The sequence below is a fragment of the Micromys minutus genome (assembly GCF_963924665.1).
Source record: "Micromys minutus genome assembly, chromosome: 18".
NCBI lineage: Eukaryota > Metazoa > Chordata > Mammalia > Rodentia > Muridae > Micromys > Micromys minutus.
In genome coordinates this window covers 37,590,666-37,606,230 of record NC_137953.1, presented here as the reverse complement: position 1 = coordinate 37,606,230, position 15,565 = coordinate 37,590,666, and the positions used below count along the sequence as shown (strand labels likewise).

The 15,565-nt window shown below is 37.2% G+C and overlaps 1 pseudogene across 1 annotated transcript; it reads right to left on the bottom strand.

Moving 5' to 3' along the window:
* Positions 1 to 1,338: 1,338 nt before the first annotated feature.
* LOC308432552 (zinc finger CCHC domain-containing protein 9-like) lies at positions 1,339 to 2,074 on the bottom strand (annotated as a pseudogene). The gene has a single exon. The product of its transcript is annotated as a zinc finger CCHC domain-containing protein 9-like (transcript).
* Positions 2,075 to 15,565: the final 13,491 nt, after the last annotated feature.

The following is a 15,565-nucleotide window of genomic DNA, read 5'->3' as shown; positions in this document are numbered from 1 at the left end:
ACATTTGATCACTTGATTTCTGCTAGGGAAAACTGTTTGCGATCTTCCACAATCTTTGATTATCTACTTCTTAGCAGCATATTTTTTCATTAGTTATTATTTTATTTATCTGTTAATACTTGTAATTTTTACAGTAGTTGTTGTAAACTTGTACTGAAATGTTGATAAGAGCCTAATGATAGGCCCTTTGAAAATTAAGATTTCTTGTTGCTAAAAAAAAAGACACATTGTGCTTGTCAATAAAAATGGGAAGTAATGGCAAAATATGCAATTTTTTCCTGGACACAGTGATGGTTTCAAGAAACTGTAGATTTATTTTACATTTATTATAATATTTTATTATTTATAATGATATAGGTTTTATATAAAAATAAATTCAATAGTGAAAATATAAAATCCAATATGAAGCTCCATACACTTAAATGGCTATTCTAATTGTATACAAGTTGATTGAGCAGTTCAAATTTTGATTCTGGTTAATTCCAATGTGCAATATCTTTAGCTGTAAGTTTTTAATACTTGTTTTAAAATTCAAATAGCGATTAACTACAATTTACCTTTGTCCATGAAAAGAATTTCATTTTTCAGAAAGCAGCAAAAGTACTCATGACTGAAATGAACATTTTATTTCATGTTTCTTTTTTTCTTTCAGCAAAGACAAAAAGCTGATAAAATTTTCTTCAGTACTCAAAATTACAGGTTTTGTGACAACATACATATAAATTTTTATTACAATAAATTGATACTCTGAATTAATAGCATACAACAAAATATTTATTAATTCACAAGCTGAAAGGCATATGGTTAGTTTAGGGATCAATTTTTATTCATAATTTACATTTATAGCGATGACTGCCACCATCAGGGATCGAGGCACTTCGTTATTTATAAGTTCCATCTGTTAAGATCTGCTCTTAGGCACGTTGCCTGTAATTTCAGTACTCTGGGCGCTGAAGCAGGGTTATTAGTCTGAAGCCAAGCTGGGCTACAAAGAATTTGTTTCAAATACAGACAGACACACAGGCATAGAAAGACATACATACATACATACAGCAAGCCAGCCAGCCAGCCAACCAGCCAGACACACACACACACACACACACACACAGAGAGAGAGAGAGAGAGAGAGAGAGAGAGAGAGAGAGAGAGAGAGAGAGATCTAAAGGGTATAGTTAATCACTCTGTGCTTTCTGATGGAGTGTAGGCGACCTGGCCCCCGTAAAGGTCAGAGTCATGTCTATAATACAGGCTGCCTCCACACGTTCCCAGACTTAATCTCTAAAGGCCTGCTTCGGAAAGTAACCTTGAGATGGTACTTGACAACTGTACCAATTCTTATCAAAAATTAACAACTCTGGGTACTTCCGTCTTAGGTCTCTGCGGCTTGGGCACATCCGGGTCTTCGTAGTCTGCACTCATCCCCTTGACCCAGCGACCAACTGCGATCTGAGTTCTGATTTTTAGGGCAATCCTTCTTGAAATGTTCCACAGAGCCACAGAGTTTACAGCTGCCACCATCAGCATAGACTCCTTTGGTACTTTCGGGGCAGGATCTGGACAGATGTCCCATTTCTCCACAGACAAAACATTTTGCAAAAGGAAATTCACCAAGCGCAGGGTCTACGTTAGCTCTACACTTCGTCATCTCGTGTTCCGTGGACCCGCAGCGGTGACAAATGCCGCGGCCCATGTCCTGACTCTAGTGCAGCTGGGAAGTCGGCAGTTCCATGGCCAGGTTGTCGGCAGTGGAAACATATCACTGCATTCTTCTTTGACGCCTGTCCTTCTTCCCGGCTGTCGGCTGCTATCAGCTGTCCATTGTGAAGCCCCTGTGAGCTCTGCTTCAGGTATTCCATGAACCCGTTCACATCTTCATTCGTACACCCTTTTTTCTTCTTGTTCTTTTTGCGTTTTGCTTGAGGTGCATCGTTTCTAAGGGATGCCCACTGATTTGACACTGCTTATGACGTGGAGGGTTTGGGTTGCTCTCTCAGCAGATCCCTTCTTCATATCGTCCCACGATGTTGCAGACAAGGGTCTCTTACTATTTGAAGACTCTAACCCACCTAGTCATGGTTGGATCAGAGGTACTTAATTAATCCCGTGTGAATCCTCCAGAGCAGCTCTTATATCATGTCTCTTAACCACTAGTCATCTGATATGATGTGACCTATCATACAATATATGATCTTCACGTTTATCATATCTGGTCACTTCACATCTGTGACATCTTTAATTTATACATTTTATAACCAAGGCTTTAACAATCACTCACATCCAAAATGCATATCTTTTACCCAGGTATCTCTAATAAAATTCAGAATAGTATAGCTAGTTTCTTGTTCAAAACCCTTGTGTATCTCAGACAAGCACATGACATCCATCAAGTTTAAACACATACTCTTCTTAAACCCTGACCTTTGAATATGTTCTTTCCTGCTGAGATGCAAAATGGCAGAGGTGGTTTTTCTGTTTCTGGTTGTTAACTGAACACATGGCCCACAGATTAACAGCATGAATCTCTTTCTACCAAAAAGTGAACTGTATTCTGATTAGTAGTCTCAGTTATAATTCTACAAAATTTTACCTAACCAACACACACAGACACACACACATACACACACTTTGTGTACACATAAAAGAGAATCAGAAAACATTGCAGGATCCTTCATTTATACTTTATTTCATGAATATAAGTACATGCCCCTTGCTCACCAATTTCATTGCACGGGGATTAGATAAATTCTATTGTCTGAATTTCAGGGGATTCAGCCACAGTATCTCAAGGGCAGCTTAATGTTGGCTTCTGTTTTTCTTTTTTTACAACATCTTTTATCCAATTCAAGCACTATATTAAATGGCCTGTGGGGATATATATGTATATGTGTATATGTATATATATATATATACATACATATATATACATACATACATACACATATTATAAATTATATATATATATATATATATATATATATATATATATATATATATATATAAATTGCTGTGTGAGCAGTTCCATATACATTTTTTTAAAAAAATCTACCAAAATCCATGTTGGCATTATCTCATGAGTAAGCATGAGGATGATGCAAATTCTGCTCTTTGAAAGCCTTACTTGATCCATTATGAGACAAGATGAGGACTCATGGACCCGTTGTCACCCAGAAACTTTAGAAGCAGAATCTGTATCATGGGCTCAGTAGCATGTATGTTTCTCTTACTGGAAGCAGTTACTGTGTACTGATGCATTACATCATCATCACTTCTCCGCTCTTTTCTCTAAGCCCATAGGAGCAGAGACAGAATGATAACCAGCACTTTGTTCTCCTTGTGAACATTAAATATGAGGCTTGTGCATTATTGTCCCCTCAGGGACCCTTGGAGATAATCAGGGAGAGCTTGAAGAAGATAAGTTCACCATAAAACCTACCCTGATGGTGTTTCCACTACCATGCAGGCCCCATACCTTGCATTAGTCTTCATCAGCAGAATAGTGAGAATTTGCATATGTGTAAAGTCTTTCTGAAAAGCCACTAGAAGAAGTAAGACTTTCAAGTCTAACCTACCAAAGCTCTTTGATCTCAGTGAGGTCCTCCTCCTCCTCCTCCTCCTCCTCCTCCTCCTCCTCCTCCTCCTCCTCTTCCTCCTTCTCCTTTTCCTCCTCCTTCTTTTCTTTTTTCTTTTTTGATTAATTTTTACTCATTCACTTTACATGCTGCTCACTCCCCCTCCTGGTTACCCATTCCCACAATTCTTTCCCTGTTCCCCTCCCCTTAACCTCTGAGCAGGTGGGGACACTCCTAGGTATCCCACTACCCTGGCACATCAAGTCTCTGTGAGGCTAGGTGCTTTCTCTCCAGCTAAGGCCAGACAAGGCAGCCCAGCTAGAAGAATATATCTCAAATACAGGCAGCAGCACTGGGGATAGCCCTTACTCCAGTTGTTTGGGATCCACATGAAGACCAAGCTGCTCAGTGCAGTTTCTTCTAAATGTGATCACCTCTCTGAAGCAAAGACAGCTCTGGTACCACAGTGAGTAAAGGATCTTTTGAGAAATGTAGCCACTTAGCAAAGCTGGGTCTGAAGGGAAGAAAGGTTTCAGAAATCAGGACACTGAATGAAAAACACAGGGTCAACCTCTGAGCAATGAATGCTCTCCAATGTTCCAAAGATGGAATTGGCATTTTCAGACATTGAGTCATAAACTTCACATTAGGAGGGACTCCTTAAAAATTCAAAATTTCTATATTTGTATAGAACTTTTGATCTTTTCATTCCTGTAACTCTTATAACCATATTTGTGGTAGGAGAGAAATCAGAGAGACAAAAAGGCTGGAAAGCTTGATTAATATGCAGTATATCCTTTTGTTTTATCTTTTTATTTTTTGAATTATTACTGAAACTAGATTCTACTCACATAAGTCCAGACCACAGTTTTTCCTCTCTCAACTCCTTCCAGGTTTCCCCCACCAACTCCCTTTCCTCTGGGTCTAGTCCTTCTTCATTTCCTTTTCAGAAAAGAGCAGTCTCTTGCTGTTATCTTGTCTTATCTCCACAGCAGTTATAGTTTTCTAGTAATCAGAAATCCACAACCTTTGCTCCAAAACCCACACAAGAGAAAAAACCTAAATAAATCAATTTTTCCTTTTTATGGATGCCACTATAAAGTACTGTAGAATTATGATAATATTATTATTACTAGAAAGAATCAAGATTTTTTTCATCTATCTCGAACCATTTTTATATTCCCTAAATCATCTACTGTTTATCATGATTTTAAAGCTCTTCGGGCTCTGTGGGAAGAAAAAAAAAAAACACTCAAGGAATGGTATTCGCTCTCATATCAGCTCAAATAAAAAAAAAGAGTAAACAGATGCAGTATGCATCATTTAAACTTGTAACTACTATTCATGAATTCCAAAGCCCATTAGAGCAACTCTAATAGAAATACAGACACACATGTGTGTATGTGTGTGAAATACACTTGAGTATGAGGAAAACCTGAGTATGAGAGGTTACTAATGTCATTACAATCGAATGCTCATTTGTTAATCAACATATTGTTTTGATGTCATGGCCTCCACAGGTATATTCTTTCCACATTAGTCATAGCTTTCAGAAGACTGAGTGAAAGTCAAGGAAAGATATGTGATGCTTAAAATTCTCTCCAGTGCTTCCCAAATATCACCTTGTTTTGTGCAACAGCACTTGAAAAAAAAGCCATTTCCCTCAGTTTAACAGATAAGACATAATTCCAAAATGATTTAGTAACATATCCTATGTTGTGCAGCCAGTAACTGCACAGAATTGAGAGTTATGCCTGGACTGTGCTCTTTGCTAATTGTTTTCCATTTCTCTCTTCATCAAACAACACAGGATGCCTCTCCACATGTGTTAGACTCAACAACCTGTGATTGAGCAGAGTATATAAAATTGACATTATTTTGGCCATAGCTTTAATACTAGAAGCAATGCAATTTTTAGGCAGTCTATAACAACCTACCTCTACCCATTCTTTTGTATGGGGGATACAAAGATATTATGGGGGATAAATACATGTATGAATATGTAATGAAACCCTGTTATTATATAACATGAATATGTGCTAATAACCTAAAACATGTTCTTTACAAAGGAGCAAGTAAGCACATGGAGTAACCGCTAGAAGTAGTAACCTTAAGAGAGGAGTGCATCTCCCCAGGCTCTGACATAGTGGTTCAAGGGAGCAGAGGCACTGCCCAGTGATATATCTTTCTTTTCTTAGAAACCAAGCTGGTTTTCCAATATTAGAGACCAAGCTGCGCATCATGACTAAATGTGCAAGACTCTACAATTCATCCATTCTGGACATTAGGAATGTATGAGCTGCTGATACCAAAGCTGTAGAGTGAGTTTGTCTGAATGGTAGTAAATACATATTAGAATATATTACTTTAATATTACATTGGTTCTTATAAATACAATGTTGTGTAGTGTTTTAAGGCATGTGTGTGTGTGTGTGTGTGTGTGTGTATGTGTGTGTGTGTTGCAAAGATACTATTGTGTAGTGCTTAAGTCATGTGGGCAGTGACTGGGGGAACAAATCATACATAGTCCTACATTGCTTAGTATGTCAGACAATGCTGTGTGTTTTCGATAAAATTGTGATATCTTGTTTACTTACAGAAAATAAAAGAAAACAGTGTAAACTGAAAAATACCTTAATTTTTTTTGAGCCTGAGCCCTTGCAGTGGTTGCATAATCAAGTTATTAAGAATCCTTGCTAACAAGAATGGTTTAATATACAGAAATCCATCCATGTCATCCACTATATAAACAAACGCAAAGGAAAAAATCACATAATTATTTTTCTAGATGTTGAGAAAGCATTTGATAAAATTCAACACTCCTTCATATTAAATATCTTGGAAAGATTATGTATTCAAGGCTCATAATTAACACAGTAAAATCAATATACAGCAAACCAGTAGCCAACATCAATGTAAATAGTGAGAAATTTGAAGCAATCCTACTAAAATCAGGAATTAGAAAAGGCTGTCAACTCCCTACCTATTCAGTATAGTACTGGAAGTATTAGTCAGAGAAAAAAAGAGGTCAAAGGGACACAAATTGTAAAGGAAGAAGTCAAAATATCACTATTTGCAGAAGTTATGATAGTATAGCTAAGTGATACCAAAATTCCATGAGATAACTTTTACAGCTGATAAGCGCTATCAGTAGCCTTCCTTTACTCAAAGGAAAAACAGGCTGTGAAAGAAATTACAGAATGGACACCCTTCACAATAGTCACTAGGACTATAAAATATCTTCCTGTGACTCTAACCAAGCAAGTGAAGGATCTGTACAAAAACTTCAAGTCTCTGAAGAAGAAAATTGAAGAACTCAAAAGATGGAAAGATCTCCCATGCTCATGGGTTGGAAGGATAAACATTGTAAAAATAGCTGTCTTGCCTAGAGCAATCTACAAATTCAATGTAATCTCCATCAAAATTCCAACTCAATTTTTCATAGAGTTAGAAAAGGCAATTTGCACAATTATTTGAAATTATAAAAAATCTAGGACATCCAAAACTCTTCTCAATGATAAAAAAACTTTCCAGGGAAATCATCATCCTTGACTTCAAGCTGCATTATAGATCAGATGTGATAAAAATGGCCTGGTATTGGTACAGAGAAAGGCTTCTACACCAATGGAATAGAATCAAAGACTCAGAAATGAACCCACACACCTATGGTCACTTGATCTTTGACAAAGAAGCTAAAAACATTCAACGAAAAAGGACAGCCTCTTCAACAAATGGTGCTGGTTCAACTAGCAGTCAGCATGCAGAAGAATGAAAATCGATCTCTTCTTATCTTCTTGTACAAAGCTCAAGGACAAGTGAATCGAAGATCTCCACATAAAACCAGGTACACTAAAAATAATAGAACAAAATGTGGAAGAGCTTAGAACACATGAGCACAGGGGAAATTTTTTTGAACAGAACATCAATGGCTTATGCTCATTGTGGAATGAAGAATTGACAAATGGGACCTCATGACATTGCAAAGTTTATGTAAGGGCAAGGACGCTGTCAAAAGGACAAAATGGCAAACAACAGATTGGGAAATGACCTTTACCAATCCTACATCTGATAGAAGGCTAGTATTAAATATATACAAAGAACTCAAGAAGTTAGACTCAAGAGAACAAATAATCCTATTCAAAACTGGGGTACAGAATGGCTAAGATCAAAAGCTCAGGTGAGAGCAGATGCTGGCAAGGATGTGGAGAAAGAGAAACACTCCTACTCATAGTACTACCTGAGGAACCAGCTATACCACTCCTGGACATATACCCAGAAGAAGCTCCAACATTTAAGAAGGATACATATTCCACCACATTCATAGCAGCCTTATTTATAATAGCGAGAACTTGCAAAGTTCTCAGATGTTCTTCAAAACAGTAACGAATACAGAAATCTTGGTACATATACACAATGGAGTACTACTCAGCCATTAAAAATGAGTTCATGAAATTCTTAGGCAAATTGTTGGAACTTGAAGTGATTTCCATCCTGAGTGAGGTAACCAAGTCACAAAAGAGTACTTACAGAATGTACTCACTTATAAGTGGTTATTAGCCCCCCCCAAGCTCAGAATACCCAAAAAACTATCCACAGAACTTATGAAGCTTAAAAAGAAGGAAGACCAGAATGCCTCAGTCCTTCTTAGAAGAAAGAACATAACAGGGGAGGAAATACAAAGTCAAATAGAAGGGCAGGGTTTGAATAAAAGATCTGCAGAGACGGCCTCACCTGGAGAACCACCCCATACACAGCCACCAAACCCAAGCACTATTGATGATGCCAAGAAGTGTTTACTGGCAGGAAGCAGATATGGATGTTTCCTAAGAGGCTCTTCCAGAGTAATATCGATACAGATGAAAAAGCTTGCAGCTAACCATCAGACTGAACACGAGGACCCCAATGAAGGAGCTAGAGAAAAGGCTGGAGGAGCTGAAAGGGTTGCAAACTCATGGGAAGAACAACATCCTCAACCAACCAAGGCACTGAGGTGGAGAGGGTGATTTGGAGAGGGAGCACTTTCATGGAACTAAGTTGAGGGGGAGGAGAGTGGGGTGGAAGGGTATAACATTTGAAATATAAATGCAGAGAATATCCAATAAAATTTAAATAAAAGAATCCTTGTTAATGAGTCTCTCAGTTGCAAGAATTAGAATCATGTAAAAAAGCATATCATTTTGTTAAGACTAAAATTTTGTTACATGTGACTAAGATTCAAGGAAATCACTGTTACCCTTTAGTAGTGTGGACACCTTCACACAGTAGCCTGATTGGTCTTTCTCAATAGCTCCCCCCCATTCCTTTCTGCAATACAACAAAGCCTCACAGGAGGAGGAACCTGAGTGAGAGACCTTATTCTCATTGTAGTCCTGGTCTTCTTCCTTGCAACAACTCCTTGTTTTGTTTTCCTTATGAAGACTGCTTTCACAGTAGCTTCCCTCTGGTGCATACACATCCTGGGCAGAGCTCTCTGGATTCAGTGTATTAAGAAAGGGTAAGAATATGGTACAGTTTAGGCTTAAATGCTTACTCTGTTGTACTTGAACTAATTTAAACTTATATTGTTTAGTTTACTAGTGAATGAGACATTAGTCTTATGGTCATTTTGATTGGCTTTGACAATTACTGGGGGTAACTCTAATCTACTTTTCTAACTGCTGGCATGGGTACTTCCCCAACATATTGAAAGGACAACATAAACCCAACTTGTTTTCATTTAAGGACTAGGCCTGATTTTGAAAATAAGGATATGGACACCAGCTTCAGGAACAGAAACAAGGTCATAAAACTCCCTCCCAAAGAACACCCTGGGGAAGACCAGAAAAATGGGAAAATATCTTACTTCAGGGTGGGACAGCTGTGCTGGGCAGCCCTATCTCATCCTGTGGTTAAACTTTCATGACATACATAGGAATTCAGACCACACACCACCTGTGACCTCCCCAGCACCAACCAATAAAATTTTAGATTACCTAATCCTTCTAGAGAGTTTCCCTAGTTCTCTATAAGAAGGCCTGCATGCCTTTGTCTGGGGTCACTATTTAGAAGAATGGTCAACCATCACATTTGGGATGTTTTTACAGGATAAACTCTCTTTGTCTTTGCATACTAAGTATGCCATTTTCATTCAGTGATTTACTCCAAATACTTGCTGCTTCTCCAGGCCATATGTTCATGGTTCATCTCTTCTCATGGTGACTTCCTCCTCTCTGCTTCCTTTCTCCTCTCTCCCCTTACTGCAACCCCCTAAGGTGGTACTTCAAAACCCACTAATCTCTAGTCCCTCCTGTAACTGGCTCTTCCATTTTATTTAATCCATAATTTTAAATTAAGGGGCAAAGTTTACTCAATAAAAGCTGTTAAAAATGAGAAATGACTCATAGGTAATTAGACATTCCTGGTACAGAATTCAGCATTACAGTACATAGCAGCAGACCAGACGTCAACATTATACTGTGCTTCAGCTGTGGTAGGACTTACTGAATTCATCAGCTTCTAAAATTGGCTTCGTTTCTGCAAGCTTGACTGTGTCACAAGTCAGGAATAGATGATAATATTTTCAAAGTTATTTTATATGATTTTTATGCATGCTAAATGATATTATACATGACAATAAGGTTTGAAATGTGTTTTTGATAATTAATATATCAAATAGAAGAATAATCACATAGAATCGATTAATCAATTAAGTAATGAAAATTTTATGACTAAATATCCAGGGAGTTATGTAATCTAATTTTATTTTAATCACTTCTAAATTAATACAATTTTAACTTTATTAACAAATTTACTAAATAATGATTGTATCACAAAATTTTTAGCTATTTCAGCTTGAGTGGTAATGTGGTTTTGTTTTTCTTTGGTTGCTAATTTAGGGAAAAATCTTTATCAAAAAAGTTTGTACCACAGGTTTGGTGTAAAATAATTTTTATTGTCCTTGTTCAGATATAAAATTATAAGAATAATCCTACATAAACTGTTATATTCTACTTTATATCACCTTAATTCTGAGATTATTTTTATTCATTTTTCAAAATTAATGACTTAGAAATAACAGATACAATTGTAGTATTTAAATTCATTAGGATTTCAAACATGTAGTCCATAAATATAATTAATTTAATTATCATTTGGAATTTTTAAAAAGCTATTAAAGTGACAAGTCTGTAGATTTGTTATTGTCATATTTCTTTCTGCACACTAACAATTCTCAGATGGTACCTATCACAAACACGTGTGGCGATATGAACTCACCGTTGTGGTTCATTGTTTATTGTCTGTCATATCAGCAGTCACTGTGGCTGTGTCACATTGATAATCATGCTCTTACCAATATCCAGGATGCTAGAAACATCAGCATAGAAGTATACAGGAAAACAATCAATGAGTGAACAGACACAGCAGTTGCTATAAATGACTTGCTGGGGAAAAATAGAAGGCAAAAAAGAAGCAGAATGATGTAATTTTATTTGTCTTGAACGTGTGCAAGGTCTGTGGCTGTTGTTACAGCTGGTAAAAGGATAACATTAAACTGCCCTACTGAAACTGTTTCCCTGTGTTAAACTGCCATTTATGGTTCTTACAGTATTTTTACCCCCTAGTCCACAATCCCCTGAGTATTGGGAGGAGGGAGTGTGACCTAGCGTGTCAGTTAGCACTGAAGCTTCTCTAATGAGGGGTGAGACTTTCACTAATCTAAGTGCACAAGGAAGCATTCTTAGGACTCAGTTTAATATTGTCTCAGTCTAAATCCTAGCATAGAGAAGGAAGGTAGATATAAGTGGGAAGGAGAGAGTAGTGTGGCCATTTTCTTTAGTAGTGTGGCCGTTCATAGTTTGTCCATGAAACTGGTGGATGGACACATCCCAGAGTGATATATAGAGCACTACAGGATGAAATTTAAGAGTTGAAGTTTCTTCTAACCAGGCTAGTTCACAAATAATTGATACAAAGAACTATTGATTTATTCGCCATGCTTTAAGTACAGTAACTAAGCAGACATTCCTAACTCTCTGTGCTATCTTAACCTTTTCCCAATCACATGCCTTGAGTTACTTGTATTCAGTGTCTGCTTGGCTCACACTGCTGTAGCTGTCTAACAACATGGTGAACTCTGTGGTGACTCCCTTTCATGGCTGACCTCCTGACTACTACTACCTTCTTTGTCTTCTTTGTTGTCTTTGTCTTCTTCTCCTTCTCCTCCTCCTTCCCCCTCCTCCTCCCCCTCTTCCCCTCCTCCTCCTCCTCCTTCCTCTTCTTCTTCTTATCCTCTTCTCCTCCTACTCCTACTTCTTTACCACCTCCTCCTTCTCTTTCTCCTCCTCCTTCACTTCCTCCTTCTCCTTCCTTTACCTCAAGGCCCTTCTTCTTCTGCACCAGCGACCATTGCTTTTCTCATGGCCAACTCTTTCTATCTTGCTCCTCTCCTGGGTCCCCTGGCTGGGATTGGAAAGTCGGCCTTCCTGTCTCCTCTGCCCAGTAACTAGCTGTTCAGCTTTCTGTCAACCAGTCAAAGAAAATGGGGACAATAATTTATGCCACATTGGTACAGGGGATTCTTCAGTATTCATGATAATGCCCATGTACAGATTGTAACTAGATTTGAGAGCACAGAAATTAGAATCTGAATACACAATGCAAAAGATCGACCATCAAAATGGATACAAATTTAAAAAGATGGTGGAGAAAAGGGTCAATCTGGAAGAAGCTGGGAAATCTGGGTACATACGATTAAAATATATTGCATTAACTTTTTAAAGAACTAAAAAAAAAAAAAAAAAAAAAAGAAAAACAAAATTTCTTCCTTCCAAAGGACATTAGAAAAGAGGCAAGTTTATTGCTTCTCCCAAAAAAGAAAAAAAAATGAGTCAATAGGTAGATTTATTAGAGATGCAGAATTAAAATCAATATGAGAAAATATTCTCTGCCATTATTATAGTTATCTAACACGAGCTCTTGTGAATAGTTGTGCAAATGTACAGAATTCCTTTTGGAAAACTATTTCAGAATTCTCTCTAAGCTCTCTTCAATCTTCAGCATTTTATGATCTCACAATGTCTTATTTATTTTTTAATGTGGAAGGGTTTAAATTGATTTGAAACAATCTTGTAATGTTCTAAAATTATTTAAATGCTAACTCTAAGAAAGCATTTAAAAGTCTTCTTTGTTCTTCCGAGGGTTGATCAGAGTCATCAAAAGAAAAACTCAAGCATGAAAATGTGTCTGTACATGCTCCATGTTTGGAGTTCTTCTCTTTAATTCTCACAACATCACAACTATACTAATAAATGCATGTGGTTTCCCATTGCAAAACATAGTCCTAGCTCCAGTGATAATAGCTCAATAATTTTTCTTTTAAGCACAAATGAGAGGAAATTATAAAAGATGAAATCAGCTTCTAGTGTAAAATAAACATCTCTTTGGGGGTAAAGTAAAACATATATGTGAGAGCTACAGACACCTTGGAGTGGCTGTGGGATCAACAAGCTGGCTTCAGTGGAAACAGTGACGTTCCTGAGAACTAACAAAGTATTCCACAGGATAATGAGAAAATAAGCTGAAAATCTTTCTTAAAAATAAGAGATGGAGAAGGGCAGGAGGGATTTCCATTAACCTGTCATAAACCATCTTGCTCTACAGCAACTTCATGAGTACTACAAGGTGAGGTTATGTCAGGCAGGAGTGTTATCCTTAAACACTGTGGGTAAATACCTACTGCAGCCGCAGAGCCTGGGTGCAATCAATATCACTCAAGGGTTATAATTCAAAATTACTCCATGAGAAAGGGTGGGCAGAGTACTAGCTCTGCACAGTTACCTTCTAATCCAGTGTCTGAATCTGCCAAGAAATATAATATAAATGTAAACTTGGATACAGAGTCCCATCTCAGAGCAATTACATTGTGCCATCAGGAATAACCTATCTCATATATCCTTCATATTTACTTGTTTTGAGCATGTAAACATATTTTCAAATGTAAAGCCATTACTTTAAATGAGTAAGAAATTACCAAGAAAGGATCACTAAAGGATATATTACATTGTAGAAGTAAAAATATTTGCTTACTGAAATAAAAGGAAATTTGCTTAGCAATCAAACTCACTAAACGTGATAATTTCTGGACTAATCACATGAAAAAATGTGATATTAAAAACAAAACAGAAGGGCTTGAGGGGTGTCTTAGCAGTTAAAGCATTTGCACTACAGGCGTGATGACAAGTCTCATCTCTAGAATCCCGTGTGATTGCTGGATAGGTTCAGTAGTTGCCTGTAATTTTAGTGTTTACAAGGCAAAGACAGGACCCTGCAACAAGCACTGGAAAGCTCTAGCTTTAAGAGAACTTGCTGTAACTTATAATGTGGAATGTGGTCTAGAAAGGCAAGCAAGTTACCTCTCCCACATACATACACATATATGTATCCATAAACATTTGAATACATATAACACATCCACATAGTAGGTAATCTTTTTAATGTGCTTTTGAATTTTAGTCCCAATAGAAACTGTTCTACTGGAATTTTTTGTTATCTATGTTTATCAGAGAGATTGGCTTCTAATTGTTTTTGTTGACTCTTTGTTTCAGTACCAGGTAATAATACTTGGCTTCAATAAGTGAATTTGGAAGCTCTTTCTTTTTCTACTTTATGAAATAATTTAAAGAGTATTGGCATGTGTTTATCCTTAAAAGTATTATAGAATTCAAATTGTATCCATCTTGCCCTGGGCTTTATTAGTTGGGAGATAAATTAATCACTGCTTCAGTCTCTTGGGTTGTTATGAGTTTGCTTAAACTATTTACTTCCTAGTGATTAAATTTTGGTAAGTGGTGTTTATGTAGAAATCCAAGTTTAATGAAATATAGATGTTTAAAGTAGGCTTTTTTTTTGTCCAGCCATAGGCATTAATGTGTTTGCCAAAAACATAAAGTAGACAATTTATACTACATTTTGTATCTAAATATGTTCATTTTTATTTCTTGAGTGGAAATTAAGCTGAGTATAAATTAGAGTAGCCCTTTCCTCATTACTTTGAATATTTTTTCCTGACATTTGTTTGGTAAAGGGAGTGTCCTCTAATAAAATACTTACTATTACAATTGTGTAAATATACCACACATTCTGTATCCATTCCTCTGTTGAAAGACATCTGGGTTCTTTCCAGCTTCTGGCTATTATACATAAGGCTGCTATGAACATGGTGGAGCATGTGTCCTTGTTAGATGTTGGAGAATCTTTGGGGTATATGCGCAGGAAAGGAATACCTTTAGTACTTTAGGTAGTACTATGCCTAAATTTCTGAGGAACTGCCAGATTGATTTTCAGAGTAGTTGTATCAGCACCCTGCCAACAGTGGAGAAGTTTTCCTCTTTCTCCATATCTTTCCTCACCAGCATCTTCCAACCAATCAAACCCTTCACAACTCCCATGGACTAAATCATCAACCACTGAGCACACATTGAGAGACCTGTGGCTAAAGATAGCCATGTCTGGCATCAATGTGAGAAGAGGCCTTTGGTTCAGGAAGGGCACATTTTCCCAATGTAGGGAATGCCAAGGCACTGGGGTGGAGAGGGTGATTAGCAGTGAGTGCACCTTTGTGAAAACAAGTGGAGGGAAAGGGGGGATGAGAGCTGAGTGGGGGAAGGGAATACCATTTCAAATGTAAATACAGGGAGTATCTAATTAAAAAATTAAAAATTCTAATAAATCCGATGTAAATATCAAAAATAAAAGTAAAAAGGCTAAGGTAGGAGAATCAAGGTTGAGGCTATCATGTGTTATCCAGGAGTTCCAGACCTGTCTGTTCTTTATAATAAGGCTCTATCTAGAAAACATTTTAAAAAAGTCAATAAGGCACCATTCACTCAGCTTACCACACGTCTATGAGTCACGAGGTAAGAAATGCATCGAGCAAGAATAAGACCCCCTGGAATTTACATTTAGGGAGGATGGAGAAGGACTGGAATCAATATTCATGAACAAGCTATGTACACATG